Here is a 12,876-nt window from a genome sequence, read left to right on the forward strand (position 1 = left end):
GTACCACAAAAAGTTTAGGAGATTCACCGAAAGCAGGATAAGAAATTGTGCGTGTGTTCGATTTCGTGCGTCTACTCACCGTAAAAGTGACCTCATCCGGGGACAAAACTCTGGCCATGATATCTAGAGCACGCACATCAGATACTCTCCGACAAGACACCAAACAGAATAACATGGCTAACTTAGCCGACAATTCCTTCCTGGAAAGAAAAGGGTTAGGCTGCCATGACAACAATAGGTTCAAAACCAGGTTCACATCCCAAAGAACCGAATAACGGGGTTCTGGTGGTAGCGACAACCTGATGCCCCGCAAGAGTTTGCACACAAAAGGGTGCTCTCCCAAGGGAGCCCCGTCCACTGGAGCATGGTCCGCTGAAATTGGCGAACGAACAGCGTTCACTCACATAAACGCCAAACCCTTCTGAGCTAATTCTGCCAAATAATTCAGAACATGGGTTAAATCTGCGACCACGGGATCCACTTCCTGTCGCAAACACCAGCATACCCATTGCGTCCATGCGGATTTATATCGTTTAGATGTGCTATCTGCCCAGGCCTGGGACAACAAGAGTTCAGCGTGTCCCGAAAGACCCGGCAGTCGCCAACGTTGCCTGTAATCCACCATGCTATGATCTACAGGGAGCCGTCTTCCACCAGACGGTGGGGAGTCCCTTCCAAAATCAACAAGAAATGGGGAGTTGGGAGGAGTCGGACTGGAAAATCCCAAGAAAGTCCCAGAAGAACTGGAAACCAAACTTGAGACCTCCAACACTGGGTTATCAGTACCACAGACGCCAACTGTCGGTGAACCTGGGCAGTCACCCTGGTAATCATGGAAAACGGGGGAAAAGCGTATCCCCTCTCCTGGTTCCAATCCTGACTGAACGTGTTGCACGCTGCCACCAGGGATCCGGCCTCCAACTGAAGAACCGGGGAAGCTGCCAATCGAGACGGCATGCAAAGAGGTCGACTGAGAAAGGACCCCACCTCTCTTGCAGATGATGAAAAATTTCCGAATCCAGCTTCCAAATGCTGAAGTCCCGAAGGTAACGGGAGTGCCAATCCGCCACAAGATTCTCCTTTCCTGAGAGATATTCCGCCGTCACTGATATCTGGTGCGCTAGGCAGAATTCCCAAAACTGTTTTGCCATGATCGCCAATACTTTGGATCGTGTGCCTCCTAGGTGGTTTATGTATCTCACGGCCGACACATTGTCCATCTTCAACAGGACTGAGACCTGAACCCGATCCTTGGTCCAGCACTGAACCGCAAAGGATCTGGCCAGAAGCTCCAGACAGTTGATTCGAAGCAGCTGGTTTTGCGGTGACCCACTGCCGCCGGTGGAAAACTCTCCACATTGCGCACCCCAGCCTGCCCGGCTGGCATCCGACTCTATCATCAAGTCTGGTGCTGAGCCGAAAATTGCTCTCCAGTTCCACGCCTCCATGTGGGAAAGCCACCATTCTAGCTCCTCGCGTACTTCTTCCGTCAGAGGTACCACCTGTGAATAAGTGAGACCCTTCCGCAGGTGGTGCACCTTCAGGCGCTGCAGGGCCCGGTAATGCAGCGGCCCCAGAAAGATCGCCTGGATCGATGCTGAAAAAAGGCCTACCAACCGAGCGTTCTGACGCAGGGAGGTTCCCTGTTTTGCCAAGGTATGTCGGATCTCGTGCCTGATTTTGGCTACCTTCCTGGAAGGTAAACTGAGAGTGAAGTAATGTTACCGAATCGGTATTTACCGATTCGGTAATTGCCATTGGTTCCTATAGGCCTCAAGGCCCATAGGAATCAATGGCAATTACCAAATCTGTAAATACCGATTCGGTAATTACCGAATTCTACAGATTCGGTAAATGAATCTGTAAAAATACCTACATAGCATTTACCGATTTGTAAATACCGAATCGGTAAAATTCGGTATTTACGAATCTGTAAATGCCATTTACCCACATCTGGCCCATAGTCCTTTGCAGGAATTAGGTAGTATGACACGGTAACTGCAGTTTTTTCTGAAGCACATTTCTCCAAATTGGTTTGGATTTTTCTTGAGTACAGTCTGCTGGAGAACATGCCAATTTGTGTCAAATATTTCTACCATCCGATATCTTCTCCTTTTCTTCCTAAGCTGGATCTCTTTTTCGAAAAGTACAAAACTGCAGAAATTGTTTCCATATGCTGTGATGTATTTTTGCAGATAACTTGGCATCGAAAGAGTCTCTTAAAGGTTTTGCCTTCCTTTTGATTGGATGGCTTATTGTTTTTACTTCTTTTACAGAATAAAATATCCAATTTTCAAAGGCAAGAATTATCTCATCCTGCTGCAAAGGTCTACATTTTGAACACATTTTTTATTGAAAAGAATTATATTAGAAGCATTCCAGTGCATTTAGCCGAGCTTTAATCCTAGTTCCATTTGTCCGTTTCCCACCTTAAGTGCCCAGTTAAAAATGTGCTGCAATTGACAATTGATTGTTACTTGAAGAATAACATGGTCACTAACATCAGGGAAGTGCATTTTCACATCAGTCATTAGAAAGTAGAAATGCCCTTGTCTAGCTGGACTATCGGTTCCAACTCTACTACTTACCAAGTGCCACTTTATTGTTCTTAAATAATCAAGTGGTATTTTGCCTACCATATCTGCCTTGATATGTCCTGCTTATATAGACATTAAAATATTATATTACAAATTTTAATTCTGCCAAACTTTCACATTGTCTTATCTATCTGTCTGTCCATGTATCTTTGCAGCTCTATCTATCTATCTGTCTGTGCAAGATTCTCTCTCTGTCTGTGCAAGCCCGTCTGTCAGTCTATGCAAGCTTGTTTGTCAGTCTGTGCAAACCTATGTCTGTCTTCTTATCTGTTTATCTGTGCAAGCCTCTGTGTCTGTCTGTCTGTTTGTGCAAGGCTCTTTGTCTGTCTGGTTGTGCAAGAATCTTCTGTCTTCTTAGTATCTCTTTCTGTCTGTCTGTGCAATCTTCTCTGCCTGTGTAAGCTTCTCTGTCTAGCTGTGCACGACTGTCTGTGCAAGCTCTCTACCAGTCTGTGGAAGTCTCTCTGCCTGTGCAAACCTCATTTTTTTGTCTGTCTGTGCAAGCCTCTCCATCCGTTTGTTAGTAAGAATGTTGTCCAAAAATATTGCAAAAAAGTGTTAAAGACAAGAGGCTAGCAGCCAATGGCCAACCAATTGGCTTTTTTTCAGGTCTGGTATTAGCCAAGACCTGTTGATGTTTCAGCAGTTATGTGTATAACATTGTTAGAGTTGTAAAATGGCCCTCTCCGAGGGGTAACCTCAAACCTTTTGCATTCCTCCTCCTCTTTTTGATGAACTCTTGTTGTTGGCATCAGGACTCTGCACACTTTACCACTGATAGCCAGTGCGAAGGTGCATGTGCTTTCCGCTAAACATGATGACATTAGTGTGTTCCTGATTTGCATATTTGTTGTACTGGTAAGTCCCTTGAAAAGTGGTATACCATATACACAGGGCCTGTAATTCAAATGCTACTAGTGTGCTGCATTACCGATTGTACCACCTACAGAAGTATCCTTTCAAACCTATCTCAGGCATGGAATGGCAGTGCCTGTGTGCAGTGCAGTGCAGTTTACTGCCACTTTGACTTGGCATTTAAAACTGCTTGCTAAGCCTTAAACTCCACTTTTATTACATATACGTCACCCCGAAGTTAGGTTCTAAGTAACCCTAAGGGCAATGAGCTAAGCAAAACGAAGACATGTACCTTTGTGTACTAGTGGTGACAAATAACCAATCTAATTTTTCACTACTGTGAGGTCTACCCCTTTCATAGGCCAGAATGGAAAATTCCTTAATATACTTTTAAGCTCTTATTTGAGGATCAGAGAGGAATAGCTTTTTCATGTTTGACAGGTTTGGAATGGTAATGATAAATCCTTCTTACTGGTGAAGTTGAATTTAACAGTACCGTTTTAGAAATGCCACTTTTAGAAAGTGAAAATGTCACTGTACTTACTGCCCTTTGTGCCTGACAGTCTGTCTATAACACACGTCTGGGCCGGGTCACAGATACACTTTGTACATTCCTTCTAGACAGCTACAAATACAGGAAAGGCTGGGTGTGGCAGAGAACTCATCTGCATTCTGATAGCCTTGCTGGGCAGGAAGTGGGGAGAGGTGCCTCACTCGCATCTGAATAGGCTGTGTCCTTTCCTCACACAAATATATTTATTTATTTATTTATAATCTTATAACGCGCCTGAATCAGCCCCAAAGGGGTATCTCCGCGCGTAGCTTCTGTAAGGGTTGAGAGACATATTAGGGGATGACAGTGTAGGAAGCAGAAGTAAATTAATCTAGGGTAAATAGGTATGTTTTTAATTTTTTCCTAAAAGAAAAGAGATTAGAAATTTGTCTCAGCTGTGGGGGCAGGGAGTTCCATAGCAAGGGGCCTTTGAGTGAGGGTGCCCGGCCTCCCTGTCTTGCTCTGGTTACTCTGGGCACCTGCATCAACATGGTGTTACTGGAGCGCAAGGCACGTCCAGGAGAGTAGGGGACAAAAATGTCCTTTAAGTATTTGGGACCAGACCCGTAAATACACTTATGCATTATGCAACACAACAAAGTTTGAAGTTGACGCGTTGTCGCACTGTGAGCCAGTGAAGGTGAGAAAGGAGAGGGCGTGACGGGGTTCGGGGGGGGGGGGGCATTCAAGATGAGTCTTGCTGCAGTGTTCTGCACCACCTGCAGTCTGCACAATTGGTCTTGATTGGCAGAGATGAGTAGACCATTGCAATAGTCTACCCGTCCGAGAACTAGTGCTTGTACCAGCGTTTTCCTGTGGATGTCGGGCAGGAAGGGGAAGATGCGCCGTAGGAGACCAATTACTCGGAAACACGTTCCCGTGACTTGACTGACATGATCTTTTAATATCAGTGTTTGGTCTAGGCGCACTCCCAGATTTTTAATGGTCTGTTTAGGCGCAGGGACAGGTCCTAGCTCAAGTGGCCACCAGTCCGGGGACCAGAGCAGGGTGGCCCCTCCAAACAACATGACTTCAGTTTTAGTCACATTGCATTGGAGGAAGTTCTGGGCCATCCAACCTGCCACAGCTCTCATACCATTTTGAAAGGATTGCATGACTGCAGGTGTGATAGTTTGGAAGGGAAACAGCAGCCGGGTGTCATCAGCGTAGGAGATTGGGGAGAACCCGTAAGATCTTATAATGTCCGCCAAGGGGGCCACATATACGTTAAATAACGTGGGGCTCAGGCATGAGCCCTGTGGCACACCCTTGGTGAGCTTCCTACAGATAGATTTGTGGGAGCCTAATTTGACACCTTGTTGCCTATCTGCAAGAAAGCTTTCGAGCCCCGCAAGGGGGGTCCCTTTTACTCCCACTCCCCTCAAGCGGCCGAGAAGAATTTTGTGCGACACCGTGTCAAAGGCAGCGGACAAATCCAATAGCACCAGAATCACTGAGCTCCCCCTGTCAAGTGACATCCTGATGTTATCTGTTACTGACAGGAGGGCTGATTCGGTGCTATGGTTGGGCCTAAAACCAGATTGAGAGTGGTCTAGGCCGCCCGCTGCCTCGATGTAATTGGACAGGTGCGCGTTGACATGTTTCTCGGCCAGCTTGCTGAAATATGGTAGGAGGGAGATGGGCCGGAGGTTGGAGAGCTCCGTCCAGGGCAGAGCCGCATTCTTACGGATGGGGTTCACCACCGCTCTTTTCCATTCAGTTGGTACATATCCCTTCTTCAAAGACTGGTTAATTACATCTTGAATGTGGGGGCCTAACAAAGTACTAAGGGAAGTTAAGGTATTAGCAGGGATAAGGTCATCCGGGGACCCGGATTTTACATGGGTCATTAATGTGAGAAGCTCTCTATTGTTGATAGGAGGGAATGTAGTCAGCACGAAGTTGGTGTTTTCAGTGGGGAGGAGGGCAGTCAGAGTGCCATTGTCTGTTTGAGATGCTAAGATTTTATCATAAATGGATTCTATTTTATTTTCAAAGTATAGGGAGACTTCTTCGCATAGACTTTGTGAGAAGTCATCTGGACTTACACAAGCCATAGGCTTGACAAATGTCTCAAGAATCCTATAAAGTTCTTTAGGAGAATTACCAGCTTCCATGAGCTGTTGGGCACTGTTGTTTTTACGTGCAGCTTTAACATGTTTATAGTAGTTTGTTTGGGCTGCACGATGTGCCTTCTTGTTATCCTCTGAGTGGGATTTTCTCCATCTCTTCTCTATCCTCCTACATTCTTGCTTCTCTTTTCTGAGAGCCTCGGTGTACCATTTTTCCTGTTTGGCCACAGGGAATTGCCTAAATGCTTTCAGAGGGGCAATTTTGTCAATGGCTACAGTGAGTGATTCCTGAAACATAGTTAAGCTATGTTCCACTTCATCAGTATCCTTAATATCGGGTTTTTCCCATACCTTTTGTAGTGCCTCCAATGTGAGTTTGTGCCACTGTCTGCGCATAGTAGGGGGTAGGGATTTTTTATAGGAGCCTTTACAAAGCACACTGATTTAGCCCCAAAGGTTAGCCTGGCAGACTGGACTGGGTTGAAAGGGGGTCCTTGTGCACTTTGGAGACTTTCTCTGAAGTCACTCCCTACAATAAAGGCACTTTTAAGTAGAAGAAGTGGGGCTCTGGCCCTACCAAATGAGACACTTCTAGATCTTGAACTGAACCCTGGCAGGACTTCTGTGCTGCTTAAAGGACTCAACTGGACTGCTTTTGGGGAAATACTACCTTTATGCTTGTTTCCCTGCTGCATGCTGCTCCCTGCCTCTGCTGGAAGGACAGCTGGACTCTGACTTCCCTTCAAATGATCTCCAAGGGCTTGCTGGCTTGCCTCTTGTTTTCTGAAGTCTCAGGGACACAAAAGACCCCCTGCAATTTTTATGGTGCTGCTGGACTCTGCTGTCTGTGAGTCCTGCCCTTGCCTTAGGCGCCCTCTCCAAGTTTTGAGCCATAGAAGTGGGTTCTGCAGCTGCTTTCTTCAAACTGATGCATCATTCATCACCACTGCACCAATCGGAACCGACACTGCCCTTCAATACCGACGCAGAGGTTGTTCGACTACAGCAGTTCTACAGCCTGACAACGACGCTCTGTGCGGCTCGACGACAGTGCATTGCCTTCACTTCAGCAAAGCTCAACCATGACGCAGCAATCAAGTGAATGGAAACGATTGACACATCGAGCCCTTAGCATCAATGCTTTGCTCCTTCAAAGGTACTTTCTTGGCTGGCCTTGCTTGCATCCTGTAGCTAGCCTGCTCTCCATCGACAATGTTGTGTAACACTGCACAAGCATCCACTACAGGGAAATATTGAGAAGCACCACCACTTTTATGTAGGAAGAGAAATCTACTCATCAGAAGTCCAAAAATACACTCTATTACTGCCCTTGTTCATGTGTGAGCAACATTATATTTTCTTTGAATAGGTGTTGAGGCATTTTAGATACGGTGTCATTATTCAAGTACGGAAAGCACATACACTGTGGCCTACCATAAGCATACTGTTACAGTTAAAAACATTGCAAGTACAGATTTACATTAATAATCTCTACAATTAAGTAAATACCTACTATCGAGTCATCTCCTAAGTCTCCTCTAGAAAATCAGTTCTATTGGTCATACTGCCTGAAAATGTAAGAATCCTGTGTAGACACAGAAAGTTTAGCTACAAGGTCTATAATTAACCCCTCCCCTGCTGGTGACGGAACCGCTCCGCACCAGCCAAGGACGCGCTGTGCTGATGACGTAGCGGTTCCGTCACGGCCCGCTCGGCGCGCCTGCGCGGCGGGATTCCGCGCCTGCGCTGGACGTTTTGTTGAGCGGGCGGGCCATGACGGAACCGCTCCATCATCAGCACAGCGCACCCTAGGCTCGTGACGGAGCGGTTCCGTCACGAGTACGGGAGCGCCGCGCGCCCCCCCATCCCTTAGCGCTGCGGCTGAATTGCCGTCGCAGCAAAGGGGTTAAACAGCGTGCATTGCATACTATTTGTATTTTTAAAGAGTGCTGGCTTTTTTGATTCCTATATAAATATAGTAAGCACCCAGTGTACAAAATAAAACATGTGTACCAAGCACACAGCCTATAAATTGGGAACATTTTGCAACGAAAATAAATCTATTTTTTTGTTGAGATTCTCGTGGATTGTTTGGAAATACAATGTGTGTTTATGTGAAGCATCATTTCATCAAGGAGATTATGGAAAACTAGGAAAGTGAGCTATAGTACACACCTCCTGCTGTGGCTACTACACCCTGATAGCTGCCTGGTGATAAAAGATGAAGGTGACAAAGAACTTGGACACGTGTTGGGATAGACAGACATCTGTGTGTGTTCCTAGACAACACTGCGTCTAAATCTGTAATAAGGTCCTAAATAACATTGCTCCTCAGTTGATATTTATCATATACCGTCCCTACTCTACTGAAATAAAGGTACTCTAACAATCTGTACCTGTCAATGGGCCTGATTACAACTTTGGTAGTGTGAGAGCGGGGCAACACGCCTCTGCCCCGCTCCCACATCACCAAAGCTGACTGCTGACTGCCCGCCGGATTACAAGTTATAATCCGGGTGGGCGGTCTTGCAGTGGCAGGCCCACGGCGGTGCCTTTCAAAAGCTCATATGAGAGACTTAGAAAGGTAGTACCGTGGGCACGCAACAGCGCGTTCCAGTACAGCATGGACTGTGAAGTCCATGCAGTGCTGGGACTGTGGGTGCATAGACAGTGGGGCACACCGTGTGCCCCCCTGCATGCTTCCCTAGCCCCTGAGGGAACAGGGGCCCTGTAAGGCCCCCTATGTTACCTCACTGCCAGCATTTTCATGCCATGAGAACTGCTGATGAAGAGGAAACCCGTAATGTGCTTGGCGGTTCAGGGGTACTTACAAGGCTTCCCATTGAAATATTCAGGGAGTCCAAATACCCATTCAGACAATAGAATAATCATGAGGCTCAGAACAGATATGTTGATATTAGGTAGAGACTAGACTAATGAAATATGGACTGCAGAGATGTATGAAGAGATATGCTCGGTTTTTCCTAATGTTCATTTTGTTTTATATTGTGACTGTTGTGATTACCATAATTATCATCATTTTCTTACACAGGTTTGAGGGACATATAGCACGTATTAAATAGCTGTTATGTTGGAAAAAACTGTGTAGATCTACTTTTTCTAGGAGCCAAGATGGAGATCTCTATGTGTGTACAATATTCCCGCTGCAGATAAAATATTACTGGATCTGGCTCATAACCCTCCTTTACAACAAGTTACTCATGCAGATAAGAAGAGTGAGAGACACCTGCCATGTCTCCTTTTCTCCAAAGAGGTTACACTATGTATTATTCCTCTTGGTGCTTATGAGATCTACTCAGGGCAATGCAATTTATACAACACAGTAATGATGTATTGCTATTGGTATTGCCAAGAGTGGTTCAACAGATGGAATACTTGCTTTATAATTTGTTAAATGTAGGCATTTTTTTTTTATGTTCAAAAGTTTTTTATTAGGAATTTAAGAGATATACAGCTGTATAAATGTTTTAACAGAGTAAAGCATTTGAAAAATATACAGGTAAGGGGTATACAAAGCAAATAAATAAAAGAAATTGACGTATGGAGAGTACATATGAATTATACATGAGTTATACAATATGCATAAATTATACATAGGAGAGTTGCATCTAGTCACTGACATGAAGGTAAGAGTACAGAGACGTATAGTAATATCATTAACACAGCAGCATGTTAATTAGATGGGTGGGTGTACAGGAGGGACGCGATTCCATCGCGTAATCAAGGTGGTTTGTGTAGGTCGAAGTAGTCATCTAGCGAGGACCAGAGTTTTCTGAGCGGGGGACGCCAAGGGGTAGAGGCGAGGGCTATGTTGTCGTCTCCTCTTAAATTGGTGATCCAGTTAAGCCAATGGGGGGAAAGAAGCCTTGTTCGTGTCTTTCCAATTATTCAGTATGATTTTAACCGCTGCCGTCAGCAGAAGGTCGAGTAGGGCTTTATCGTTATCATTGAGTGTGGCGGCAATGGCAAATCCCAGGACGAGCGTTGAGAATTCCCTTGGGAGCGTGATATGTAGGGCTTTGGAAATGAGATCAAAGATTCTGTCCCAATAGGAGGTGACGCATGGGCATTTGAATATTAAGTGTTCAAGGTCCCCCCCCTCTTCTCTGCAGTTCCAGCAGGTGTCATCGTCCCTGATGTTGTGTAGGAAAAGCCTCTTAGGAGTCTTGTGGAGTAGACAGAACTTGGTTTGTGAGAGTGTGGGGCTTATTTTGTGGAGTGTGGTGGATTCCCCGGTTCTGGCCCACTCCGATTCTGAAGTTGGTGTGGTTGAGAAAGTATCCAATAGAGCTGGAGTGGTTAGGGAGGATGATTGTGGTCGAATTAGTTTGTATATTCTCGATACTTGATGGCCAAGTTTGTTCAGTGAAGTGAGGAATCCAGGGAGGGAGGGGGTGACGTCTTTCAGGTCCGCTTTCGCTAGTGCTACTTTAATATGTAGAAAGTTGTAGAACTCTATGTGGTGGAGGTGGAATCTGTTTTGTAATTCACTGAAGGAGAGTGGCGACGTCCCTTCAGAGAGTTGGTGGGGGAAATGTACACCTCTTGCTATCCAAGGAGTGTAGTTTAGAGGTTTCCCTTTATATGTTAAAGCGTTGTTGTGCCAGAGCGATTCCCAATTTGATTTCTGGAATTGGTGTGGTAAGTGTTTGCTGACTAGGAGGAGAGCCATTTTGGTGTTATTAAAAATAGGGCCCGAGCCTAAGTTGGGTCGAAGTTTGATGGTGAGCAGAGCGGAGGGGTCGAGGCCATGTATGATGGATCTTTCCACGGTTAGCCACACCGGGGTGCAATCCGTCTGTGGGGTTAGCCAGTATGACCCTTGTTTTGCCAAAAAGCAGTTTGATATAGCTTGAAATCCGCCCAGTTGACTCCCCCCAGGCTTTTATCTAATCGTAGTTTTTTCAAACTGATTCTGGCCTTCTTGCCCTGCCAGAGAAAGGAAGAAATCAGCTTATCTAATTTACTGTGGAACTCTTTGGAAAGGATAAGTGGAAGCATTGTGATGAGGTAGTTAACTAAGGGGGATATCATAATTTTTATGGTTTCTATGCGGCCCCACCATGTGATGAAACGGGGGGACCAAACCGTCAAGCAGTCGTTTGATTTTGGCAAGGGTTGTGGTCTCGTTGTGTCTGAGGGTACTTAAGAGGTCATCAGTAAATTCTATCCCCAAGTATTTAATCACGTCAGTTTGCCAAGTAAGACCTGAGTTACCTAAAACTTCTCTAGTGGTGTGAATGTTTAGGGGTTTGACTTCGGATTTATCCTTATTTAATTTGTAGCCGGATAGGGAGGAGTATTTGTCAATTGAGGACATAAGCCCAGCAATGGATTTTGTAGGGTCTTCTGTTACAATTAAGATGTCATCAGCATACGCTGCCAACTTTACTCGTGTGTCCCCGAAGGAAACACCCGCTGTGTCTTTGTTATTTTTGATGTCTGTAAGGAGGGGTTCAAGGGCTAGGAGGAAAAGCGCTGGGGAAAGTGGACAGCCTTGTCTGGTTCCATGGTGAAGTCGGAACGGATTGGATAGGGTACCGTTTATAGCTATCCTGGCAGATGGGGCGGAGTATAGGGCCATCACCATCTTGGCAAAGGAGTCGCCAAGGTTGAAGGTGTGCATACAGTGCCGGGGGAAGGACCACGAGACCTTGTCGAAGGCTTTTTCCGCGTCCAAGGTTATCGCTACCGTTGGAGAGGAAGAGGCCTTTGCTTTCTCCAGAAGGTGGCACAGTAGTCTTGTATTATCGTTTGACATCCGATGTTTTAGGAAGCCAACCTGCGCGGGGCTAATTAGTTTATGAAGGACGGAATTTAGTCTGGTCGCTAAGATTTTTGCGTAAATTTTGCAAACAAGGTTTATCAAAGAAATGGGGCGGTAGCTTTTGGTGAGGAGAGGGTCTTTCCCTTCTTTGGGTATAACTATGATCATAGCTTCACTCATCAACGGGGAAATACTTCCGCTGGATGCTGTTGAGTTAAAAAGGGTTAGGAGCGGGGGGCTGAGTTGGTCTGTGAAGGCCTTATAAAATGTCGCCGTGAAACCGTCCGGTCCGGGGGCCTTATTGTTCTTCAGTGTTTTGATTGCTGCCTTGATCTCTGCGCTTATGATGGGGGAACCCAGTTGAGTCTTATCAGTTTCTGATAGTTTGGGGAGATGAAGTGATTCAAGGTAATCAGTGCAGGCTGACACATCTAATGGCTTGTCGTTTTTATAGAGGTCTTCGTAAAATGTTTTGAATGTGTCAAGGATATTAGATTGTTTTGTGTGTGTGTTGTTTCTGGAGTCTTTTATGGATGATATGGTGGATAACTTCTGCTTGTGTTTAAGATAGGAAGCAAGGAGTTTCCCTGCTTTATTACCCTCACAAAGTTTTAGGGCCTTGAATCGGTTAATCCACACCCCGCTCTTTTACTGGTAATGGTATTGTATTCGTATTTCTATTTGGTTAGTACTTCTAGTGTTTTAGTGTCGAGTGGGTTGGATTTATGTTGGGATTCTAAGGTTCCAATCTGTTGTTCTAACGACTCCAGCTCTTTATTTAGGGTTTTGTTAGTTTTGGCTCTGATATTGATGATGACCCATCAGATTGTGGCTTTGAGAGCGTCCCATAAGGTGGTGGGTGTAGTGTAGTGTCTTGGGAGTCGTTTAAGATTAGGTATTCGTCAATGGCATTTACTATTAGCAATTTGTTTGCGGGATCGGATAAGGTTTCATCGTTGAAGCACCATCTTCTGGGGGGAAGGATCGATTTGGATCCAGCAAGCTTGGTGC

General features: G+C 45.5%; 1 pseudogene; it reads right to left on the minus strand.

The window, feature by feature from the left end:
- Positions 1-400: 400 nt before the first annotated feature.
- On the minus strand, positions 401-1,758 carry LOC147668887 (uncharacterized; annotated as a pseudogene).
- Between the last annotated feature and the right edge of the window lie 11,118 nt (positions 1,759-12,876).

Source organism: Lissotriton vulgaris, unplaced genomic scaffold, assembly GCF_964263255.1.
Source record: "Lissotriton vulgaris unplaced genomic scaffold, aLisVul1.2 SCAFFOLD_1900, whole genome shotgun sequence".
NCBI lineage: Eukaryota > Metazoa > Chordata > Amphibia > Caudata > Salamandridae > Lissotriton > Lissotriton vulgaris.